The sequence below is a fragment of the Callorhinus ursinus genome, unplaced genomic scaffold (genome assembly GCF_003265705.2).
Source record: "Callorhinus ursinus isolate GAN/ISIS: 27379988/994484 unplaced genomic scaffold, GSC_fseal_2.0 scaffold21, whole genome shotgun sequence".
Classification (NCBI taxonomy): domain Eukaryota; kingdom Metazoa; phylum Chordata; class Mammalia; order Carnivora; family Otariidae; genus Callorhinus; species Callorhinus ursinus.
The window spans coordinates 9,827,128-9,852,475 of NW_027397083.1; the positions used below are offsets into that span (position 1 = coordinate 9,827,128).

The window sequence follows — 25,348 nt, forward strand, 5'->3', positions numbered from 1 at the left end:
ATGTTAAAAATAGTTTTCCTGTCAAAACCCTGGAGCTGATCTAAAATCAGAATGACATAGCAAGAACTCATCCTCGAAGTAGGGATGGTTATAATACCACTTTCAATGGGGAAATCAGTGAGATAGCAAATATGCCAAGTATAATGCTCGTTGTTATTAATATTCTCACTTATCCTTTTAGAAACACATACTTCAGTGATGAGCAACTAATGACTTACCTTGTCTAGAAACTTGGTCCAAGACATCATCTGAAAGGCAAGAAAAGAAAAAACATTTTTCTTCATTCAGCCAATATTTAATGAGCACCTGCTCTATGCTGGAGATGTGAATAAGACAGACAAAATCTCTGTCCTTGAAAATTTTACATTCTCAAACAGAAACAGATAATTAATGTACTTTATTTTAGATAGTGATGAATACTATGAGAAAATAAAATAGGGTACTGTTATAAACAAGGATGGGTGAGAGACAAGTATAAAGGAGGCAGGGATTTCTCTTAGAGACAGTGATTATACAATGAAAAAGAGAAGAGTGAACAAATGAACCATTCAGAGGTATTGGGTCGAAGAGTTCCAGACAGAGGAGAGTGCAAAGATCCTGAGGCAGGAATTAATTTGTATGTTACAGAAAAGGAGTGAGGGCTAATATTGCTGCAACAAAATGTATGAGGTCAAGAGTAGGAGGAACTGAAAGGATAGAAGAACATTTCTCCATCTGCTCGCCAATCTCTTTTTTTATTTTTATTTTTTAAAGATTTTATTTATTTATTTGAGAGAGAGAATGAGAGCATGAGAGGGAAGAGGGTCAGAGGGAGAAGCAGACTCCCCGCCGAGCAGGAAGCCCGATGTGGGATTCGATCCCGGGACTCCAGGATCATGACCTGAGCTGAAGGCAGTCGCTTAGCCAACTGAGCCACCCAGGCGCTCACCAATCTCTTTTTTTTAAAGATTGATTTTCTTAATTTTTTTTTTTTAATTTCATTTGCTTATTTGACAGAGGGAGACACAGCGAGAGAGGAAACACAAGCAGGGGGAGTGGGAGAGAATGAAGCAGGCTTCCTGCCGAGCAGGGAGCCCAATATGGGGCTCGATCCCAGGACCCTGAGATCATGACCTGAGCTGAAGGCAGACGCTTAACGACTGAGCCACCCAGGCACCCCTGCTTACCGGTCTCTTAATCAGAATTTTAAAAATCCTATTTATGTGGCTAAACTCTAATACTAAATTGTGTCCCCTACTTTAAGCCCTGTATATCAGTGGATCTTCTCTAATTATTATTATTCCTAGATGTTATTTCAAAGACTATTAATACATTTTCTATTTTTTTTACTAAAAAAACCTTCAAGAATTTAGAGATAATAAAATTATTATCCATCACAGTTACAGATGTTTTGTTTCCTAAAGATACCAATATAAATGTAGAAGCTGTAGAAATCAGTACAGGTGGGTATAGATGTCAGTGTAGGTGTAGATATAGTTTCTTCCAAATACAAGCCCCTGCACATTTCTGCCCTGAATCAGTGCTGACAAAAATGTTTTCTCATCACTGGTCTAATTCAATTTCCAGATTTGTACATGGGTAGACTGAGGTTCATGGGAGTAAGTGACTAATGAGATGTTGGCATATTCTCTGCTTTCCCCACATCCTGTGATTTGATGCTGATGGTTTTACAACATATACATGTTTTGTTTCTGAAAAGCAGAATTTATATTATGTTTTAGGAAATGGGCAAAAAAAATGATCAAAGTTTCTAGAAAGTCCCTATTTTATGCAAGAATACCTTCAATGTAGCCACATCAAATATGACGCTTGAATTGGTTAGATACAAATGTGGTCCTCTTTAGAAACACATTCCTCCTACCAATGTTCACCATTTGCATGAGCACATGTTAAGGGAGAAAAATCTGCATTACACTCTTAAAGATTACTATGTGTCAATTAGATCACTTACATGCAATCCCAAAAGGGAGAAATTTTGTCTTTTTTTTAGAAGGCACTTATTTTCATTATAGATGAGGGGACCCTGAAGTGTAAGCGGAAAGCCCGTATGTAGTATAGGTGGTTGTATACTCCAGATTTCACTTCTCAACTTAGTATAGTGTTCTCCACTCCTTAGAATGAATGCTCAGTGCATTTTATGTGGTTTTGAAGTAACTTTTTTTTCTCCCCCCACTGGGGAAAAAGTTGTTCTTGGAAAAGAAAATAAACACATCTTATTGTTGGTGATAAAAATGAAGAGCCCTGGAAAAAATATTGTTCTTAGCAACAATTAAAGCTATCATCAAGGGAATTAAAAGTTCTAGTGGCAATGAGAATATTGTATGGTTGGTTGGGTTTATTATAAAAGAAGAGATTGTGTCCCCTACTTTAAGCATATCCACTGTTCCTATAATTAGCTCAATAGTAAGAGACAGTATCCTGGGGAGAGATATTAGATTGTGTATCATAGTTAGAAAAGTAGGTTTAATTGGTAGAGATTCAGATTAAACATAAATATTTATGGGCACCTGGGTGGCTCAGATGGTTAAGCGTCTGTCTTCAGCTCAGGTCATGATCCCAGGGTCCTGGGATCGAGTCCCGGATCCGGCTCCCTGCTCCTTGGGAGCCTGCTTCTCCCTCTGCCTCTCTCTCTCTCTGTCTCGGTCTCTCATTAATAAATAAATAAAATCTTTAATAAAAAAATAAACATAAATATTTATAAAATAAAAAGCACACGTGACAGGTGATCAAAGTGCCAAGTGGCACAGCCCCATCAGAATCTGAAATGTGAGGAGGGCACATCTGAAGTTATTGTTAGAGTTTTTGAGAGTAAGACTAATTGAAACACAATAAAGTGTATTATTTACTGGGAGGCACACAAGTGTGTAGTAAAGGTCAATCTTGGTTCCAAAGGCAGCTTCAACAGAACAGTAATAGGACTTGGTGTGGCGGTGAGGGGTAGTGTGGGAAAGAGAAGAAAACAGATTGTAACACCACCACACTCTCTGTTTGAAACATGTACTATCTAAGGATTCCTGAACGCAGACCCACTCACCTGAAATCTAAAAGCAGGAAGAAATAAGTCTCTGAGAATTCTTTGACGTTGAAGATGAGCTTGCAAAATATTTGCTTCTCCTTTTTCAATGTTTTTGGTTCATTTGCATTAATAAAAGGAAAACTCTGCTTAAACCTCCAGCAGTCTGCCTTCCGAAGTCCTGAAAACTCATTCAAGCCCAGTACATGATTAATGGATTTTACAAATGCTGCATGGGGATGATTAGAAGAGGAGGAGAAAGGGGTCTGTTCATTCATTCATTCATTTATTTTTTCAGCAATATAATAAATCACCTTAAAGGAAATCTGCCAAGAGAGTAGTTTGACCCCATTTGAAAAGAGGGCAACCCAGAATGAACCACTCATTCAGGATTTATATTTGCCCTTAGAAACTCAACAACCATAGGGCCTTGAACCAGAGGTACAGAGGTTAGCACATTAAACCAAGGATCAAAACTGAGGCACATGCCCTTCCTACGCTACCATCTGATACTCTTGTCTGTTCCTGTTATTCCTCTTTTTTGAAGACAAAAACCAAAAATCAATTCCTCTAGCCCCTCAGCTTCTACAACTTTTCTTCACCACACCTTGACTTGGGACAAATATAAATTAGAAGTGAATAGCGTGAGGAAAAACTCTCTAGTCTCTATTCCGTGGGGCCATTACTTTTAAAATATAAGTAAGATCAAACTTTAATTTATAGCTGAGAGTTCTCCAAGGTTTAGTTTCTCCTCTCCTTACCTGTGTTTTCCTCTCTCATTATAGATTAATGATGGTGTGCAATAAAGCGTTGCTCAGGTATCGGTACAAAAAATAGTTAGTAGAAAATATGAGATTTTTGCCCAGCAGCAGTGGGGATGGAAGGAAAAGTTCTGGTTTTAGAAACAATGAGAGGAAAGAAAGTAATAAGATGTGCCTGTTCCCACCCCAACCCCAAACAACTTCATCTGTAGTCACTTTTTGTGTGTAGGTCATTTAAAATGTGTGCCTGCGTATCTATGTTTCTCTCTCTCTAAAAAGGAAAGTAAATGACCACACACAGGTTGATGACATATTCGCTTGGAAGATGGCCAAAGATAGATGTATTTATCAAGCAAAGCCATTTCCATGTTTTAAAAATTGGTCTCTAGAGCTACAGCAAATATCATGTGTGACTTACTGTATAAGAAAATGGGAGGAAGTAAGCATAGCAAACTTTGGGTGCCAAATGTCATATATAAACATATCTGTAACTAGAAAGGATCTTAAGGGTCAGATCAGTGTCATCAGGATCACCTGGATATCTTAAAAAATTTAGTATATCTCAGCCACATCTCTCAAAATTCTGATCAACCACTTGCTTTGAGGTACAGACTTGTGTATTTGTTTAAAAAGGAAAAAAAAAAAAGGTCTTGGTAATTCTGATGCACACTCAAAATTGAGAACTTCTGACAACCCAAATTTTTCACAGTTGGGGAAGTGTTTTAGTTGTCTATTGCTACATAATAGAATACCCAAACTTAGGTGCTTAACACAATATACATTTTGGATCTCACAGTCTTCGGATCAGAAGTCTAGGCACAGCTTAACCAGTTCTTTTGCTCATTGTCTCACAAGATTGCAGCCAACATGTGGGCAGGTCTGTGTACCTTTCTGGAGCTCAGAATCCTTGTCCAGGCTGTTATGATTTGGGGCTGAATTCCTTGTGATTGTAGGACTGAGGTCCCCATTTGTGACTAGCTATCAGTTGAGGGCCCTCTGCTCCTACTTGACACTACAGTTCCTCACCAAAAGGTCCTTCTACAGGTCTACTCATAAACCCCCTTACCCCTAAACCATCTTACAGTGTGGAAGCTTATTCCTTTAAGCCAGCAGGAGAAGCTCTTGCTACCATCTAAGATACAGTCTTATATAAGCACAGAGTGACTGTCCAGTTACCTTTGTCATATTCTGTTGGCTAGAAGTAAGTCTCAGATCCTGTCCACACACTCAAGGGGAGTGGGTTATGTAAAGATTTGACTCCCTGGGTTTCCCTTCAGAGTTTGTCCACCACAAGGAATTCCAAGGAGCTCAACTGTTCACTTGAGTTTATATAACTGATTGGCAGAATGTTAGTCTTCTTATTAGTCTGGGTGATCTTCCAATAGATAATTAATTACATTTTACATTTTTTAAATACAGTATTCATGGTTAAATGCTGGTATGGAGAGCATGTGTTTCCATTTTCTTATTGAGCTTGTCATAGAATGTGAAAACCAATTTATGAGTTTGCTCAGTTCCCTCATATTGTGTAGGTAAAGAATTTGTGTAAACATACTAAAGAGTTAATTTAAAAAAAGCCTTTGGCCCTAACATTCGGTGGTGGTTTGAAACATACTAATTTCTGCTAAAGTCTGATTTTCGTGGTGCTTGCAACCACTTTTTGAATAGTCTGCTGTTGTAATTGGAATCATTCATGTGGTAAACATTTTGGCCTAAAGGAAAGTTAAGTATTTGGCAAATCCACAGCTGACAATGTGAGTTGAAGGTGTTTTTCCGTTCTTAGCATTTTTATCTCTACTTAAATATTTTTGGAGTTAGCATCACGCAAATATGTGAAGCACCTCAGGAGAAAGTTGGTCATTTTAACTGACCCCTAGCTAAGAGAACGTGTACAAGGCTGAAATTTAGTTAATTACCATCTGTTTCTAAATCTCTAAAGTCTAAATTTCGCAATTGGGAAGTTCTTTCCAAAACCTTATTTTTTTTTTTCCTGTTCATTTTAAAGTTATCCCATCTTGATACACCAGTAACAACTGTGGGCATATGTTGAATGTGTTTGGGGAGATACCAGTTTTTCTTTTGCATTATTAGTTCATTTAAATACAGATGCTATGATTATAATTAGTTGTAATACTCCTCTTGGCACAGAACATTTCCTTAAGCCAGTTCACCTCATTTGATTAAGAAATTACTTTTGAGACATTGCAAACACTCAGGTATGCCAATACTTAATATCATCAGATGTGTTTCATATTACTCTTTTGGAAAGAAATATAATTTTGTACTTACAGCTGATTCCTTATTACCCCAGTCATGATCTGCTCTCCTTACCACATAAAGATAATCAGGCTAGAGGTAACTAGTGTCTTGCAGCATGTGTGTATCCTTAACCATGTATGCTTTTATACCTTCACTCCATATATCTATAAAGGTATGCAATATTATTTTGTTTTTCATTTGCATCAATTTTATAGATGAACTTTTTCAACTTGCTTCAACTTGTTTTTTGTGCTCAATATTATATTGTAAAATTTTGCATAGTGATTCATGAGGAGCTAGTTCATTTATTTTGACTATTGAATGGTAGTGTTTTGTTATATAAGAGTACTATGAATTATTTACCCATTTTTAATTGAAGGATATCTAATTGTTTACCATTACTTATGGTTATGAAAAATGTTTCAGTGAACATCCCTGTAAATGTCTCACTGTGCTTGTGTGGGGGTGTTTCTCCAGGAAAATTGTGTTTAAACTTTTTGGACTGTAATTCACAGAAGGAAATACATTTTATCTTGGGACTCATGACCTGTACACAAGCACACATACCTATATTTGGAAAGATACTTTATCTTTACCTTTTCTATATTCACATGCATATACATACATGTACATATACACAGATATCTGTATATGATGAATAAAATTTACTCTGACATTTTGAATTCTATTCTAATAAACTAAAGTGGATAAAAACCCACTAAATTGAATTGGCAATCTTTTAATGGGTTATAATCAGCACTTTTTTTTATTATGTTATGTTGTCACCATACAGTACATCATTAGTTTTTGATGTAGTGTTCCATGATTCATTGTTTGCATATAACCACCCAGTGCTCTATTCAGTACGTGCCCTCCTTAATACCCATCACTTGGCTAACCCATCCCCCCACCCTCCTCCCCTCTAGAACCCTCAGTTTGTTTCTTGTAGTCCAAAGTCTCTCATGGTTCATCTCCCCCACCAAATCGCCCCCCCTTCATTTTTCCCTTCCTTCTCCTACTGTCCTCCACGCTATCCCTTATGTTCCACAAATAAGTGAAACCATATGATAATTGACTTTCTCTGCTTGATTTATTTCACTTAGCATAATCTCTTCCAGTCCCATCCGTGTTGATGCAAAAGTTGGGTATTCATCCTTTCTGATGTATAATCAGTACTTTTAAAAATGATGCCATATGTTATATCTAATCCCAGAACTGCTACAAAAAATAGGCATCTTCAACTTCTTCACATTGCTAAATTGCTCTTTAGAGAGTTTGAGAAAATTTACACTCTTACCAATAGTATAAATGAGTTTCTATTTCCCTTTGTTCTCTGTTTTCTTTTCAGTTCTTCACATCCTCTAGTTTTTTATTTTTTTTTGACTGAGGTATAATTGACAAATAAAAAATTATATATATTTTAAGATCTAAAACTTGATATTTTGATGTATATATACATAGTGAAATGATCACCACAATCAAGCTAATTAACATATCCATCACCTCACAGTTACTTTTTTTTTCCACTTCTTTCTTTTCTAATTTTGAGAACACTTTAGATCTACCCTCTTAGAAAATTTCAAGTATGCACTACAGAATTGTTAACTATATCATCAGGTTATGCATTGGATCTCTAGAACTTATTTATATTGCATAACTGAAACTGTACCGTTTGACCAACATCTTCTCATTTTCCCACTACCACCATTCTAATCTGTGTTTCTATGAGTTTGACCATTTTAGATTCCACATGAAAGTGAGATCATATACTATTTTGTCTTTCTCTGAATTGCTTATTTCAGTTTTCTCAAACTGTCCTTGTCTGGATTTGGAAACATGATCAGGGATATGGAGATTATGTGAAAGAATCATAGTAAGCTTTGGTAAGACTCATTGCACTGAAATGGTACATAAATCTTATAACATAATAGGAAATAGAATGTGAGATTATCTACCTATGGGCAGCCAGCATTTCTCTAGATGTGCCTCCTACTCTTCTCATAACATAAAAGAATATGGAACTCTGTGTTCCTCCCAACCTGTGGCTTCTTTACTTCACAGAAGTTACAGAGACCACCAGTTTTTCCCCCAAGAGTAAAAAAGAGGAGGTTTCGGGAATCTACATTAATTCACTTATACCCTTGATCTTCTGAATATATTTCACAAAGCTCATTTATAGAACCATTTTTGAGTCAAATTGGAAGCACCCTACCAGAAGTCAAATCATCAATCTCACCAAATTTCCAAAACAGAGTAACTTTTTCTTACCGAGTAGAGTTCTTTGGGGTTATTTGTTCCTCATTCCTTGAAGGTTTAGAAAAATTTGTCTATAAAATCATTAGACTTGATTTTTATGTGGACTGGGGTCATTGTTCTAAGGGGGTGATAAGGTGACTAAGGGGTCAGGGGGTGAAGAGTATATTACTTACTATCAATTCAATTTATTTAATGGACTTTCATTTATTCAAGTTTCCTATATATTTTTTAGTCAGTTTTGGCATTTAATATTGTTCTTAAAAATTCTCTTTTAATAGGATTTTCTAATATTGTGTCATAAAATTATCCATGGTACTCTACTACAATTTTTAAATATCAATTTTATTTCTGATGATAGCCTGTTTTCAGCTATGATTTTAATGTTGTTCCTCTCAATTATTTCAAGTGTTTCCTTTCTGTTATTTCTTTTTTCCTGGAACCAGCTTTATTTTTGCTGAAAATTTATGTGACCCCTCTGTCAATGTTGCTGTTTTGGTTAATTTCTGCATTGACCCCAAACTTTTCTTTCCAATGTGGTTTCACATTCTCCTTTTTAAAATTCTAATTTCTTTAGTTAAATGCAAAGTCCACTAATATGCTATATTTCTTCTTTTATAATATATGCATTTAAAGCTTAAATTGCCATGAAAGACAGTCATGTCATTGCACCCTTAAGTATTAAAAGTATCCAGTACTCAATGCCATTCAATTCCAAATATTTCATGATATCAAGTATAATTTTCCTTGTCCTTACATGAATAACTTAGTTGAATAAAGTGTTCTATAAATGTCAATTGGTTAAGTTTATTCATTAGGTTCAAATATTTTCTAAACGATGTTTTGTTCAGACAATATCTTCAAAAGGATTGGAACTAGTTTCAGTTTTGCTGAGAATCTTTATGTTTCCTTTATAGTTACTGTCTCTATTTTTATAAATTTTTACAATCATCTTGATGTTTTTCTGTAAGTGACTAGGTGAGGTATGTTAAAATCTTCCACTTTGATTATGGAATTGTCTATTTCTCTTTTTAGCTCTATCTTCTTTAACTTTATGTATTTTGGGACCCTGTTACTGTTATCAGGTGCATTCAGATTTAGAAATGGCATACCTTACAGTTGTGTGACTTCAGGCTTTGTAGAGGTTTTCTCAGCTGCTAGAGCCTTTTGCCTGCCTCTATTCAGACATGCATCATTTTATTTAGCTCATACTACCAGCTAAATTTCCTTTTTCATTTCTCACATCACGCAGTCCCTCTTCCACTTTTTTTTTCCCTCAGAGCTGTGTACCTGTTGTTGTTCTCTTTCTTAGGTTCATATTCAGTATTTCTATATGTTTTGTAATGGGAAGTGTATCTAGGTTAGTTCAATCTGTGATGTGGCCAGAATCAAAAACTCAAACCTTAATTACTTACCCAGAGTAAGGATTCTATTCTAGCTAAATAAATGTTATCTAAGTACACCTTATTCCAGACAAAGCAAGACAAAATAAAAACCCGATTGCAACTTATTTTTAGGATTTACTACATTATTTCAGAACTCACACCTTATTATTATTACCACTACTAACAATATCACTATTACTCTTTCTTCTAATAATAGTAATAATAATAGCTAATTGCTAATATTTATGCAATGCATACTCTCTCCTAGCTACTTTTTGAACTGCTTTGTGTGCATTAATTCCTTCCTTAATTCTCAAATACTATGAAGTAAATGTTTATCATTCTTATTTCGCAAAGAAACCGAGGCATAGAGGCTAAATAACTTGCCTGAGATTACTTAATTGCTAAATAAAAGAAGCAGAGTCAGAACCCCAATGGTTTGGCTCCAAAGCCCTGATTCTGCATTTAGACTCAAGCAAGAGAGGTACCTGCCCTGGGCTACACCCTTTAGAAAAATCCAAACAGGATTTCTCCAGTCAATTCCTTTTTTATAGCCATGGACTTCATGTAGTTAAGGGGAGAGTCCCACTTATAGTCCCCAATCATCTTTTAGATCAGGCCTTAGTGTTAGTTGAGATCTGAAATTCCTATTCAAACTCCTTTTTAGTATCTACATGGGTCTTTTCCCGTGGTGCACACTCCTAAGAGCAGATATCTTTACTGCAGTGTATACCTATAAGCTCAAGGGTGGCTTTGTTTCAGGTATGTGGTTGGAACTTGGACCTGCCAGCTGGAATGTCGACATGCATGCAGGTGAGATCCCTCCTATAAAGCTAGACTTAACAAGGGTAGGAAGATATTCAGGGCTGCAGGGAGAGGGCTGGGCACCAAGGGATGCTTCTTCCTATGCCACCTCAGGCCAGTACAAAATGCCAAGCCTGAGAATTCTAAGTTTGAAAATAACCAATTAGGCCATTTTGAAGATAATGAATAACTTTATTAAAAATTTGCTAGCTTTATTCTTAACTCAAGTATTTTTTTTAAAGATTTTATTTATTCATTTGAGAGAGAGAGAACACAAGCAGGGGAAGTGGCAGGCAGAGGGAGAAGCAGGTTCCCCACTGAGCAGGGAGCCCAATGCGGGGCTCGATCCCAGGACTCTGGGATCATGACCTGAGCCGAAGGCAGACACTTACCTGACTGAGCCACCCAGGTACCCCTCTTAACTCTGAAATATTTAATCATTTGGATGTGAGCCTACACATATTGGGTGGCTGCAGAGGCTGAGTGAGGCTGTGTAACTCACATGCTGCCTATGGCAGACTTGCTTCCAATATGATGCTTCATCATTCCTTCCTTCAGCCAGATTAAAGTTAAAAATAGAACTACACTATAATCCAGCAATTGCACTGCTAGGTATTTACCCAAAGAATACAAAAATACTAATTGAAAGGGATACCTGCACCCTGATGTTTATAGCGGCATTATCTACAATAGTCAAGTTATGGGAACAGCACAAGTGTCCATTGACTGGATAAAGAGGTGATATATATATAATGGAATATTACTCAGCCATAAAAAAGAATGAGACTTTGCCATTTGCAATAACATGGCTAGAACTAGAGAGTATTATGCTAAGTGAAATAAGTCAGAGAAAGAGAAATACCATATGATTTCACTCATATGTGGAATTTAAGAAACAAAACAAATGAGCAAAGGGTAAAAAGAGAAAGAGCAAGAGGCAAACCAAGAAACAGACTCTTTACTGTAGAGAACAAACTCCTGGTTATCAGTGGGGAGGTAGGTGGGGGTGAAGAGGATTGGGGAGTGTAATTGTGACGATGAGCACCGGCTGTTGTATGGAAGTATTGAATCACTATATTGTACACTTGAAACTAAAATTAGGCTGTATATTAACTAATTGGAATTTAAATAAATACATGACACTGCAATGTGGATTCCTTTCTTTATTGTTCTGTGAGAATGCTCTAGTTTCTTTATGTTTGGGATTTTGGGTTGGGTTGTATGTGACAAGGTGGGAACAGAGTTGACAAATATGTCATCTGGATGTTGCCTAATAGAGTATATTAGTAGGCATTTCAAAAATGTTGTGGATAACTGAAAAAAAAATCTACCATTAATTTAGCCTTTATTATATCAGAAGTAGTGCTTTTGCTTTCCATAGGTTATCTCACTTAATACTAAAACAAGCCTTTTAGTTAAATACCGTTATTATACCCTTTTACAGATGAGGAGACAAATCAGAGAGTATCTGAAGGCAATAAAGTCAGTGATTGACAACCTGGATTTGAACCTAAGGCCATATGACTTGATAATGAGAGCAGGTGATTATAATGTTATTTTGCCTTCCTGAGAATGAATGAATGAAAAAATAGCCATGATTTTCCTTAAAGTCAAACTTATAATGAAAACTTAACTGAAACAGTTGGATATGGTTTAATCATATGCGCCACACATCTTATTCTAATGCGTTTTTAGGCAGGTCAGACTTGAACATCTGACTAGAGTGCCATAATCATGTTTAAACTTAGATTTTGTTTCAAAATTTATTAGAAAATAGACTGTGGGAATGAACGAAAGATATACACTGGCATCAGATCCTTTTTTGAAATTGATGTTATTGAGTTACATGAATTGTGATTATTTATCATGCTTCTGATTGAAGGCACCAGCTAGGATATTATCATTATAAAAATAATAACTCAGCTCTTGATTGTATGTTTATGTCAAAAGCCCCATTGAGATTTGGAATGCTGATGACCCAAATGCAATAAAAGAACCCTTTATTCATTTATATTCAGTAAAATAATATTAGAAGATGATCCATTCCCTCTTCCTTATGGTTAGCAATTTGGGTCTCATGATCCTCTATTAAATTTATTATTTGTTGGGATATAATTTGCAAAGATTCTGTATTTAGCATTAGTGTCTCTGTTTCAGCTTTTATTATAAATTATGTGTTCACACTCAAATGGTGAAAATATATACTTTTGGAAATAATTGCAGTAAATGGGTACATACACAGCAACTGTCAGGTCTGAACATGGGCTGGTCAAATGGGCAAGAGTTGATAGAATTTATTGACACCAGGGCTTGAACCTTGTAGGAGTGTCAGTGTCAGGAATCAAGAGGGAATCACTGCATCTTTACTTCCCTTAACTCTTGCTCTTGTGTTAAATTCTGCACAATGAATAGCAGCATGTGGCAAAATGCACAGTTGGAGACAGAGAATTTGGCCCCTTGTTAGAATGGATCCCTAAGACAGACCTGGTGTTCAATGAGGAGATAACAAGAGTTCTCATTATTTATGAGTCACATTTGAACAGTAGGCTGCAGTCTTAAATGCAGATATTTTATTTTATTTCACTAAGATTTATTTGAGAGAGAGAGTGAGAGCAAGCAAGCAGGGAGGGGTAGAGGGAGAGAGAGAGAGAGGGGATCTCAAGCAGACTCCACAATGAGCACCCAGTGTGGAGACTGATGCAGGGCTCCATCTCACGACCCTGAGATCATGACCTAAGCTGAAATCAAGAGTTAGTCACCTAACTGAGCCATATAGGCACCCCTAAATGCAGATATATTAATTCTCATATGAAGTCTGGATGGTGGGCAGGGGTAAGGGGTAGCTGTTATGAACTCTATATTAAGGTTCTGAAGCCACATGTGCCCACTGTTGGGCTTCAAAAACCTTGCCCTTATTATATGTAGAACACATATAAGGAAGTTAATATTTGTCTTGGTCTAGTGTCTACCACAACTTCCTTTATTTTAAGGATGTAGTTTAGTTTTCTCAGGAAATATGAACTCTTTGGTTTAGGCATACTGGAAGGCCACAGTGATAGAGTACACCTAAGGAAATGTCAACTTGCATCCTACTTCCATCTGGAAAATCTGACTTTATCATTGAGTGTATCTTAACTGAACTCTTTGGCCTTAATATAATTGTATTAACATCATAGATACAATTGGTTACAAGGCTAAATGGGAAACTCTTTATTTCTCCTAGATGGTACATCACTCTCTTTCAAGATCTTACTCTGTATAGAACATATGCACTTTAACCATTTAGATATATTTATACAAGGAAAGTTCAGCTTGGACCAGTTGTTAGACTAACATGTTTAAAGTGAAAATCTGGTGTATATGGAAAAGAACATGGAGGCTGGTGTAAGGTCTGGGTTTTAACACTTAAGACTAGCTGTGTAGCCTTGGTCATATCTTGTCACTTCACTAAAACATCAGTTTCTAAATGTTTAAAAATGATGCATTCCAGGCAGATCCTTTTAAATTGTCTTGAGGATTATATGGGATGGACTCATGAAAAATATTTTTATACTGTTTTTCTAACAGCTCAGACAGAGCCAAACAGAGCTTGTTAAATGAAAACAAAAGCAGGAATTTTTAAAATTCACAAAGGTGGGAGATTATGATTAATTAAAAAGTTAAGTTTCTTTAGAATGTTTTCCCATCACTCCATTTTCAATACAAGCAGCAATTCAACATTGCTCAATTCACCAACCTCTCTAGGGGGATTCTGTTTTCCTGGCAGAGGTTTGATAAATTTGGTGACCTAGTTATATGTGGATTATATTTTAACAAAAGGATCAGCAGCTCATCCACGTACCTTTGACTCTGGAGGGAAATAACACTTTAAGATGGAAACCTGCAATATACTTGGACATCTGCATAATGACTGAAATTAGCATAGGTTTACATAGTACACTACTCCATTAGAATTTTGATGACTTGGAAAGGAACAGAAGGTTGTAAATTTCCTATGGGAAAGTCTTTGGAGGGTGTGAAATCTTGAAACAAAATCAGTCCCATGTAATAAGCATGTTGTGAATGACTGAAAGGACATAAAAATGACAAACGTGGCATTTTTTTTCCTCATAAAAAGTGACCTGTTGCTGCTGGTATGATATAGTACTTTCAGGGATGCTAGTAACCTCTCTCTGTTCTGCTTGTTGAGAGGTGAGCTAGTATAGGCCTGTTCATTATATACCTATGATGGAGGTATACTTGTATGGAGGGAGAGGAGGAAAATAAGGGACAGGAAGAAGGCAAAAATGGTAGAAGAGAAAAAGGAGACTAGAGGAGGGGACAAAAGCAAGAAGAGATGGGATGACGTGGGCAAAAAAGGAAGAAAAGCATGGAATCTGCTTGGTTTTCTGGTTTAGTAGTCATGAGGGTGAGGCCCTAAACGTTTCTGGACTGCAGGACCGTTAGTGGGTAAAAAGTAATTGACCCCACCAGAGATTCTGAAATCTGCCCACATTTTCAGCCACACTCTGCAAATGGGGTTAATAAGAAATCACTCCTGCCCTCCTCTTGGTACTGACAAGGGAAATTTGTACTTGAACTGGTGAGCAAAGGCGGACTGGGGTGTAAAGCCATCCAGGACAGCGGTTTTCTGTAGAGGTGTTCAAAATCCCTGGGCGACAGTAGAACCCAGAAAAATGATTCCCAAAACTTTGGCCACCAAAGACCCCTCTAGTGTTTTCTTTCGGTCACATGAAGCCATATTGTAGATTTTTCCACCTACTGAACAGAGTCCATGATTTGATGGTACTTAATGTGTTTTCCATATTCTTATTAATCAGTAAGATATATCCTTCTGTCATTCCAGAGAGGTATTAGAAAACACGATTCCCTCCTTGAGTTGGTTTAAATCTAGTCATAAAGACACTTGACTTCTTAGGTGGCTTTTTTCTTATTGTGGAGGATGGTAGTCACTGCCTTTTTGAAACATTTAAAATAGCTCAGGGTGTTAGGCGCCTGGGTGGTTCAGTTGGTTAAGCGACTGCCTTCGGCTCGGGTCATGATCCTGGAGTCCCGGGATCGAGTCCTGCGTCGGGCTCCCTGCTCGGCGGGGAGTCTGCTTCTCCCTCTGACCCTCCCCCACTCTCATGTGTTCTCTCTCTCTCATTCTCTCTCTCAAGTAAATAAATAAAATCTTTAAAAAAATAAAATAAAATAGCTCACGGTGTTGCTTAAGTAGACTAAGAAACATATACAATGATAATATTAAAAGTAGAAAGGGAAATGCATTCAGACAGAAAACTTCAGATTAGCTGGATGGATAAATAACCAGATAAGAGGGCTTGGGAAGAGACCCTGGGGCCTTCGAATAGCCTTCAAGTTTTAGTTATTGACCCCTCACTTTTCTTCCTGCTTTGACTGATGTGTGGCCCATTCTCTTCCGTGACTAGTCCCAGATAAGTGGAAAGATGCACAGAAGGTAGAAGTAGTGGACGCTGAGGCAGGCCCTGCTCCTAGCTGGATAAAAGATTCAAGAGAATCATTCTGTCTCCCTGAGCTCTGCTTTTCCATCTATAAAATGAGGACATTGGGCTGTATGATCTTGCTATCTCTTTCTATTCTAAAGTGATGTTTTTTTTTTTTAAACATCACTTTCACTGAGCCTCATTTTTCTTATCTGTAAAAATGGGAAGAATGCCTACCTCACAAGGTGACTTTGAGGATTTAAAGATAACAATTGAATGCCTTTCCCTATACAAATCTACTTGATTCCTGAATTCAGTTATTAAGAGTTTATAGAATGAGTTCAGATAGTGAGGGGTATAGCACTGTTTGAATCTATTTGAGATCAGTATTTCATAGAGCAAGTGGTGAGTTTTGGATAGTAAGGATTTATCAAATGTTTTTAGTTCCTGGATATCTATGGAAGCACATTGCTTATAGCCCACACTCAATAAAGATTTACCCTGATCTCCTTGACCTTAAGGATAAAGACAGCCTTGTTTAGCTTTGCACCCTCGGCTTGTAGCACAGTGTCTAATAGCCAGGAATGTCTGTGTTTGTGGCCCTCAGGTGAGCCATGGTACCCTGCTGAGCCTTGGGTCAGCTAAGTAAAATGTACTTAACAATATATATGCCCCATAGAGTTGGAGTAAAGAGTAGCAAAAGATCATTTAAAAAAATAAAATCATAACTCTCGTACAGATATAAAATGAATAGGTGTTCAAGATTTTATAAAACTTGTGAATCAATGAGGGAACCAGGAATGTTATAATAAGTTAAAAGAAAAATCCAAAATAAAGACACAATTACAGATCAGGAATACAGAAACTGATGTGCAAATGTAGGTGAAACTAACTTCTTCTACAGTGTGCAGAGAAGTTAGCTGAACCTCTGCTAGACAGAATAAAATTTGTGTATTTATAGAAAAGATTTATTTTATTATTTTTTTATTTTATTATTGTTATTTATATAAAAGCTACTAGCACAACCCCAGGCCCATGGTAACTTCTCAAATGTTGAATTCCTTGCCACCTTCTGAGGGCATGCAATTACAAGCAAGTTCCAGTCAAATCTATTATACTGTGTCTCTAATCAATAAATTTTATTAAGATTTTGCCATTCACCTGGTGTACTTCTACTAGGTGTAATTGTAGATACCAAACCACATTAACACGCAGTATAGTATTTAAAAGAGAAAATCTTTATTCCTATCACTTTCTATTACAAATAATAAGAATGGTAAAAAAAATTTGTGTGAGTTATGGGTGCTAAAATATCTAAATGATCAACCACTATTTAGCATTATATATTCTAAGTATATTCTTTAATTCTCTCTGTGTATGTATGTTTTTATAGGAGTTACTAGAAGAACAGAGATAACCCATGTATATTAACAGTATGGAAACATCCTGAACCACTTTGGAGTCTAAATAAACCGACTAGATTCAAGTTTCACAAACAAGGAGACTGGTCCATGGACAATTTGCTGCAGGTAAGTGAGAGGTATAACTTACTCTGTTAGAATCCTTTGAAGATTCATTGACTGTGGGGTTGTTAATTGCATTTCCGATGATTATAATGTTCGTTTGGTACAGCAGACAGCTTCTCTTTCCTCCCAAACATACACATGTGGATGCCAACATATGGCTAAATATCTAGCCATTTCATCTGGCTCATTTGGGTTTCAGTCGGTTACAAAAGGAGGAAGCAGGGGGAAAAAGTACCCACCTCATAAAACTTTTACTAGCAGTGATTTCTATGAAGGGGCAGGAGTCCAACTCACTGTTCCTCGAGCAGATGTTCCTCTACAGTGCCTGGGAGTTGAAAGAGTGGCAGATTCGCCTGCCCAGGATTCAGAATGAAACAAGCAGGCAACTGGTGATGCCCCCCCGCTTTTGAAATGGGGGCAGCATTTGGGTCATTAATATGGAACAAAGTGTTTGGGAAAGGTAGCCGGCTTTTTGTTCTTCCTTTGAAAACCTGATGAGATTGGAAAGCTGGATGTGGTCACAGCATGAAAATGGCTGCTGTTGGGCTATTGGGAAAGTTGAACTTGACTACATGAACCAGTGGGAGGCATGGAAGTCCAAGTGACTCCCACAAGCGGTAGTTTGTGAGGTGGGGCATGTGTTGTGGCATCTCCTTCTGCTACAGGTTATACTGTCAATAGTCAAGACTACATGAGCCTAGAAGTAAGAGCTGTCCAGCTCTGTTAAATGGAACTAATATGTTCATTCATCCGTGGTGTTTCACTGGTGTGTTGAGGAGAAAAATAAAAGATCAAAGCATGAAGCTCCATCTATGATAAGAGAGACATTTGTATTTGCCATTTTAATTGGCAAATGCTGACTTGAATCATTCATGCTGTTTTAAGGGGAAAAGAAGAAATGTTGTAAAAACCTGAAACCACAGTAGGAGGAGGAATTGCTCATACATTTTCCTGTTAATATTTAGTCTCCCTGGGTTGCATGTATAACAGCTATCTGTCCTAAATTCATAACTCAAGAGTTTCCTGGAAGACAGCTATTCTTTCTTGCATCAACTCCATCACATTATGTAGATTAAGCCAATAGAAGACATGCTATCTGTCTCTAGGGAGACCACTTTGTTTTGAGAGTCACATAAGAACATAGATATGGAGATGTTTTATAGTGTGGCAAGTGCTCACTAAAGATGAGGAGGCAATGGTAAGATAAAGTATTGTAGAGGAATATGAACCAGTAAAGAAAGGATTTGAAGCTCTTTAAAAAAAAAAGATTTTATTTATTTGTTTGAGAGAGAAATAGAGAGAGAGTGCATGAGCAGAGGAGAGGCAGAGGGACAAGCAGACTTCCTGCTGAGCGTGGAGCCTGTTGCAAGGCTGGATCCCAGGATCCTGAGATCACAATCTGAGCCGAAATCAGATGCTTAACAGACTAATCTACCCAGGTGTTCTGTGAAGCTCTTCTTTTTTAAAAGTATATGTGATTGTCCCTTTTCTTTGCCTTTAATCTTAGTCCTTCTATTTGTTCAGAAAAGGGGATGCTGTTTTCTTTTAGTTAATACCTTTTGTTTATAGGGAAGACCTGTGTAAGTGAAAAGAGAGTTATTCTGGTAACATATGTGGGCCAGAACTGGAGCAAAAACTTGAAAGCAAGGTGGGGAAAAGGCAGTACTAGAATGTCCTCATGTGTTTGTACTGTTCTCAAAAACAGAACACTTACCTCTCTGCAACTCTACTTCTCCCTGAACTCCTCTGCACACCCCTCTTGTTTCTGATTGTTTTTTCCTGGCACTGTATCTGCCCATCTCATAATTTTTCCTTGCACATAGTCACTCATTGCCTCTCTAGCTATTTTCCCTTAATTCAGCTTCAAACCCTGCTACTGATAGCCCATATCTGTTAGGTTGCACTCAGGAAACAGAAACCATACCAGTTATTTTAGCAGATAAAATTTAAGAATTATTAACCAGATATTGGAGAACTGGAAATGCAGAAGGGGCACTGAGGAATCACAGAGATAGTCACTACAGAATTTGCTGCCCCAGCTGCAGGGACAGCACGCAAGAGTTTGGGATGAGTAGAAGTTATGATATTGAAGGAAGGATTTTGCAGAGCTGGACTTCAGGAGTCTTGGGTAAGGGTGTTGCCTGAAAAGTAGAGGAGCTTTAGAAGCTCAGGGGGTGGGGAGGACTCCACATTGCTGAGATTTGTGTCTCTAAGAAGGGTTATACCTGTGGCTGGTGCTAGTGCCCTGGGAACTCAGATTGGAGACCATGTGGAGCTGGGACTCAGAATTTTGTGAGGGATCATGTTCAGCCAATATTATAGCCTGAGAAAATAGAAGGGAACCCACAGATGGAGCCAAGTGGCAAAGCGGAATGTGCTCTGTGGTGACTGAAGCCCCACCTCTCAAAACCAAATAGAGGAGGATGGATTTGAATGAGAGATAGTAACTTAATAATGAGCACGATAGAAAACATTGACCCTGAGGTACCAGGGCTATACTCGACAATTTTCCTTAAAATCAACTAAGGGCATTTCTGTGATTGTCATATAGTCCAGAGGCAAAATATGTAGATGTGATGTTATTGATGCTTGAATTTTTAATTAAGTGTTTCATTGTGAAACAGTTGTACATTAATGTATAATTTTAAGAAGTAACATGGAGGAATTCCTTATACTCTGTTCCCCTTCCCCCCAGTGATAATTATCTTACAAAACTATAGGGCAACAACTAGGATATTGACATTAGTACAATCACATCCTTTTATAGCCACACCCACTTCATTCCCATCCCCCGACATTTTCCTTAAGCAACTAGCAACTATTGATCTTTCAATTTCTATCATTTACTCATTACAAGAATGTTGTATAAATGGAATCATTTGGAATTGGCTTTTTTCACGCAATGTAATTCTCAGGAGATTCATCTAAGTTATTGGGTACAGTAGTTCATTTTTTTTCAACTAAATAGTATTCCTGGTAAGGATATACAATAGTGTGTTTAACCATTCACCTGCTGAAGGACATCTCAATTGTTTCCAGTTTGGGGCTGTTCTAAATAAAGTTGCTATAAAAATTAATGTACAGATTTTGTGTGAAGATAGAATTTCATTTCATTGCCCAAAAGTGAACTGCCAGATTATATGAGAGTTTCATATTTAGAGTTTTTTCCCTAGCTTTATTGTAATATAGTTGACATATAACATTGTATAAGTTTAAGATGTAGAGTGTGATGATTTGATACAGGTGTATACTATGAACTGTTTACTGCTATAATGTTAGTTAACAGCGTGCTACATCTCAGATAATTACCATTTTGTTGTTGTGGTGGTGGTGGTGAGACCATTTAAGATCTATTCTCTTAACAACATTCAACTATACAAAACAGTATTGTAAACTATAGTCATCATGTTGTACATTAGCTCTCCAAAACTTATTCATCTTCTAACAAAGTTTATACCTTTGGAGCAATGCCTCCCTATAACTTACACCCACAGCTCTTGGTAATAATCAATCTACTATTTGTTTATATGAGTTCAGTATTTTTAGATCGTACAGTATTTGTCTTTCTCTATCTGATTTATTTTCCTTAGCATAATGCCCTCAAGTTCTACTCATTTTATCACAAATGGCAGGACTTTTTATGACTGAATATTTCATATATATATATATATAGTTATATATATTCATTATATATATATAGCATTTTCTTTATCCATCTATTGGTTGACACTAAGGTTGTTATCATGTCTTGGTTATTGTGAATAATGCTGCACTGAACATAGGAGTGCAGATACCTGTTCCAGATAATTTCATTTTCTTTAGATATATATATCCAGAAGTGGAATTACTGGATTATATGGTAGTTGTATTTTTAGTTTTGGGGGGCATCTCCATACTGTTTGCTACAGAGGCTGCACCAATTTACATTCCTACCGAAGGTGCACTGGGATTCCCTTTTCTCCACATTCTTGCCGACACTTGTTGCTATATTTTTGTTTTTGCTTTTGTTTTAAATAATAGTCATTCTAACAAGCATGAGGAGATCTCTCATAGTGGTTTTGATTTGCAACAGGAAAGCTAGAAAAAGATGCTCTCACCAGGAAATTAATGTGAGGAGTGAGCTACCCCAACCTTTTGGGACACTGCATGAAGGACCCACTGGGATGTGACCCCATCCGGAAACTGGAAGAACCATCATGTATAGGGGTAGCTAGGAACAAATAAGAAGGGCAGGGGTACAGTATCAGCCATGCAGTAAGAGTGGACTTACTAAGTGCCACTAAGTGGTTCTTAGTGACCTGCTCTGCAGAAGACCTCATCAGCTTTTGCCACTAAAGAAACTAGGCTCAGACTGCCTATGAATTTCAGTGGATTTAGCCCCACAGGTTTTCATGTTTTCAGATGCCAGCCATTCTGAGTTCTTCCCTGTTCCTGCCCACAGCATCCTAAGGCTAGGGGCCCCCGAATCACACCCGGCAGCCAGTCCTGGGCTTGTGGCTGTGTAAGTACACGATGCCACTTGTTGATTTTTGCCTTCGTTGCTTGTGCTCTCGATGTCATATCCAAAAAAAAATGTTGCCAAGACCAATGTCAAAGAGCTTTTTCCCTAATTATCTCATTATGGTTTTTATTTTCATTTCCCTAAAAACTAGTGATGCTTAACATCATTTTTTGTGCTTATTTACTGTATGTATATCCTCTTCAAGGAAATATCTGTGCATGTCTCTTGTCCATTTTCTAATTGGATTTTTTTTTAAGTTTATTTATTTATTTGAGAGAGAGTGAGAGAGAGCATGAGCAGGGGAGGGGAAGATAGAGGGACTCCCCGCTGAGCAGGGAGACAGACGCAGGGCTCAATCCCAGGACCCCAGGATCATGACCTGAGCCAAAGGCTCAGCTTAAACGACTGAGCCACCCAGGAGCCCCAGTTTTTTTAACTCTTGTGTTTTGAGAACTTTTTTGTACATTCTGGGTACTAGTCCTTGTCAGATAAATACTTGGCAAATGTTCTTTCCCATTTTTTAACTTGTGTTTTCACCCTGTGATAGGCATTCACAGAACAAAAGTTTGGAATTTTGATGATGTCCAGTTTATCAGTTTTCCCCTTTATGGATCATGCTGTTAGTATCCAGTCTAAGAATTCTTTGCCTACCCCCAAGCCCCAAAGGTTTCCTCTCATATTTTTTCCTACAATTTTATAGTCTTATTTTATTTTAGTGCATAATCCATTTTGAGCTAAGTTTTGTATAAGAGGTGAAACTTTAATTTAATTTGTTTGCCTATGGATGTGCCCTTGCTCCTCTTCACGTGGGCATCTGTGGGTTGTCTTTTTCATTTCCTTTGAAATCTTCCTGGTCTTTGGTGTACTGAGTAATTTGCACTTGAAATCTGGACATTGGGGGCATTTTATTATGAGACTCTAGATCTTATTCAAACCTTCCATTTTAGCTGGCTCCTTCTGTTATTGCCCCAGCAGGGGAAGCAAAGGTAGAATTAACATCAGGGTGGAGTAGAATTCCACATTCCTTATTTGGCCTTTGTTGACACAGGAGTTGTCGGGGGCTCCTCATTACTTCTGGGCAGGAGTTCCCGCTTTCCCACTAGAAGTCCACTGATACTTCCCTGGCTGGTATAGACGTGCATGTAACTCCTACTCACTTGGCCACCTCTGACAGCATGGGTGGAGGAGTGGCTTCATTACTGCCCGGTGGAGGCGAAAGTCCTGACTGTCCACATGGCCAACTTTGATACCTTTTCCGGCATAACAGGGAAAGGTCCTCTTTTACTCTTGGGTGGAGATAGTAGTCCAGGGTCCCCATGTCATTTCTATTGACAGTGCAGGGGGTGGAGGATGCCGTGTTGCTCCCTTGCTAGGATACACATTCTGGTGTCTGACCTGGCCTTTTCTGATATCAACTTAGTGGGGAGTTTGGGGACCTTTCATAGCTTGGTGAAGGTGAAAATCTAGGTCCACACTAGGATTTTGCTGGCCTGAGTGGGGATAGAGGAATGATTTTTTTTCTGTGATGTTTACCTGGATGAGAGTCATTGTCTCACAGTTTTCTCTCTTGCTAAGCTGCCTTTTCTTTGTCTTTTGGGTAGAGAGAGCAGGACATTGTTGTTTCCTTCTTCTTTTTTTGTCTGGACCTGTCAGTATTCCTGGGTCTCTGGTCTCTTCTACCTTATATTTGGGATATATGAGGCAAAGAAAAAACAAACAAACAAACAAACCCAGGAACTCTCACCACCGTGTCATCAGTTGGATCTAAGCTTCCCAGATTGTCTGCCTTCTGATCTCCACCATTCAAGGTCTTCTTATGTATTTCTTTATATATATATATAATGTCCAGGGTTTTCAGCGTACTTAATGGGATGAATAGGAAAAGGAAAATCTCCTCTAACATCCTGAAAGTGGTAGTCCCTTGGAAGCATTTCTGAAGATATTGTGATGGATCTATTTTCATTACTAAATTTAAAATATAATCAAGGTAGAACCAAAAAGCTGTAAAACAAACAAACGAGAAAACAAAACAAAAAATCCAACTTTTTACCAAATCCAGTCCCCTGTATTTGGGCAGGAATACATGCAAAAAACATCTTCAAGAGATGATTGCTTCACATAATAGGGACTTAAGGATAATAATTTAAGGATAATGAAAGAGTATTGAGTAAATGAATTAAATTAACAACTTGTCTCCTTAGTGCTAGGCACTAAGGAAGATACACAGGTCCTGTACTATATATATATCATAGAGACCTAATTATCAAGTTATATGAAAACCATTCCCAGTGTTATAATAGAAAGACTAACATAACTACGATATATGTTTGGAAGTTATCTTTCATCTCCTTAGAGTAAGACAGTGTCTTGTTCATCTTTGCTGCTAGTGCCTGATGCAGCACATCACTCATCATACATGACTTGCCATAGGAGTTTAGCAGGGGAGAAAGCGTGCTTTGAGATGCTAGGAAGTAATCTGTCTTATATTTTCAAAAAAATTCTGCAGAAAAGGAGTTCTGTAACATTTCTAGATAATGTAGTCTCACATTTCACATTTCTTTAGCAAGTCAGGGAATTCTTAGCATGAATCCAATCCTACAAATGAACTCAGGTGCTTATCGTTGTGGCCTTGGTAGAAGCAGAGGAAAGATAAGTACCTTTCTTCACACATATACTTTAAAATATTTAAGATCAAGTGGCCCTCTATGATACATGCTTTGACCCCAAAGAGCAACCCCAGTAGCCTCGTATTTTGCCATATATGTAGACTGGTGGTCTATGAGTCAAATGTCAATGCCACCCATCCCATTACACACAAGAAAAAAATAAATAACTACAATGAATAAACAAAAATAGCAGTTTATGGTAACAACATGATTTAAACAAAAATAGCAGTATATGGTAACAACATGTAGTTATTTATTAAGATAGATATTAATTCTGTTCTTAAACACATAGCCCAAGGAGGGGCTCTGAATTCCATGAATTAATTATAAAGTCTGTGAGCATAGGTATCACATAGACGATGGCTTTCCAGTTTCCTAACACAAGGGACTTTATTCACAAATACAAAAAGAACCTTAGCAGAAAAGCGGAAGTACTGCTAGCAAATAGTCTAGCACTTCACTCCTGGATTAGTGGATGCTAGAGGCATAGAGAAAGAGCAAGAACCCTGAAGCTCTAAGAATATCAATGGACCAGAAACAGACCATGTTTCATGCAAAGCAAAGGGCTTGCTGCAAAAGCAGAAGAGTTTACTCAATGGCTGCAGTTGAAAAGAGATCTTTGGGACCTACATCATAGACACTTACTTAGAGGACATCAGCTTTGACTTTGTGTATTGATAAGGCAGGGGTATCCTTAGGGGGTTTTCTAAATAATGAATATTTACAGGATCCATTT

At 37.5% G+C, this 25,348-nt stretch overlaps 1 protein-coding gene across 4 annotated transcripts in view; it reads left to right on the forward strand.

Annotated features, from left to right (window-relative positions):
* Positions 1–25,348, forward strand: part of LRRC4C (leucine rich repeat containing 4C) — a 1,189,131-nt gene that overhangs the window by 691,924 nt on the left and 471,859 nt on the right. For all 4 annotated transcript variants that reach the window (XM_073904733.1, XM_073904737.1, XM_073904739.1 and 1 more), the window contains one exon: positions 17,313–17,448. The gene's annotated coding sequence lies outside the window, so the exon portion shown is untranslated. The remainder of the gene's footprint in view (positions 1–17,312; positions 17,449–25,348) is intronic.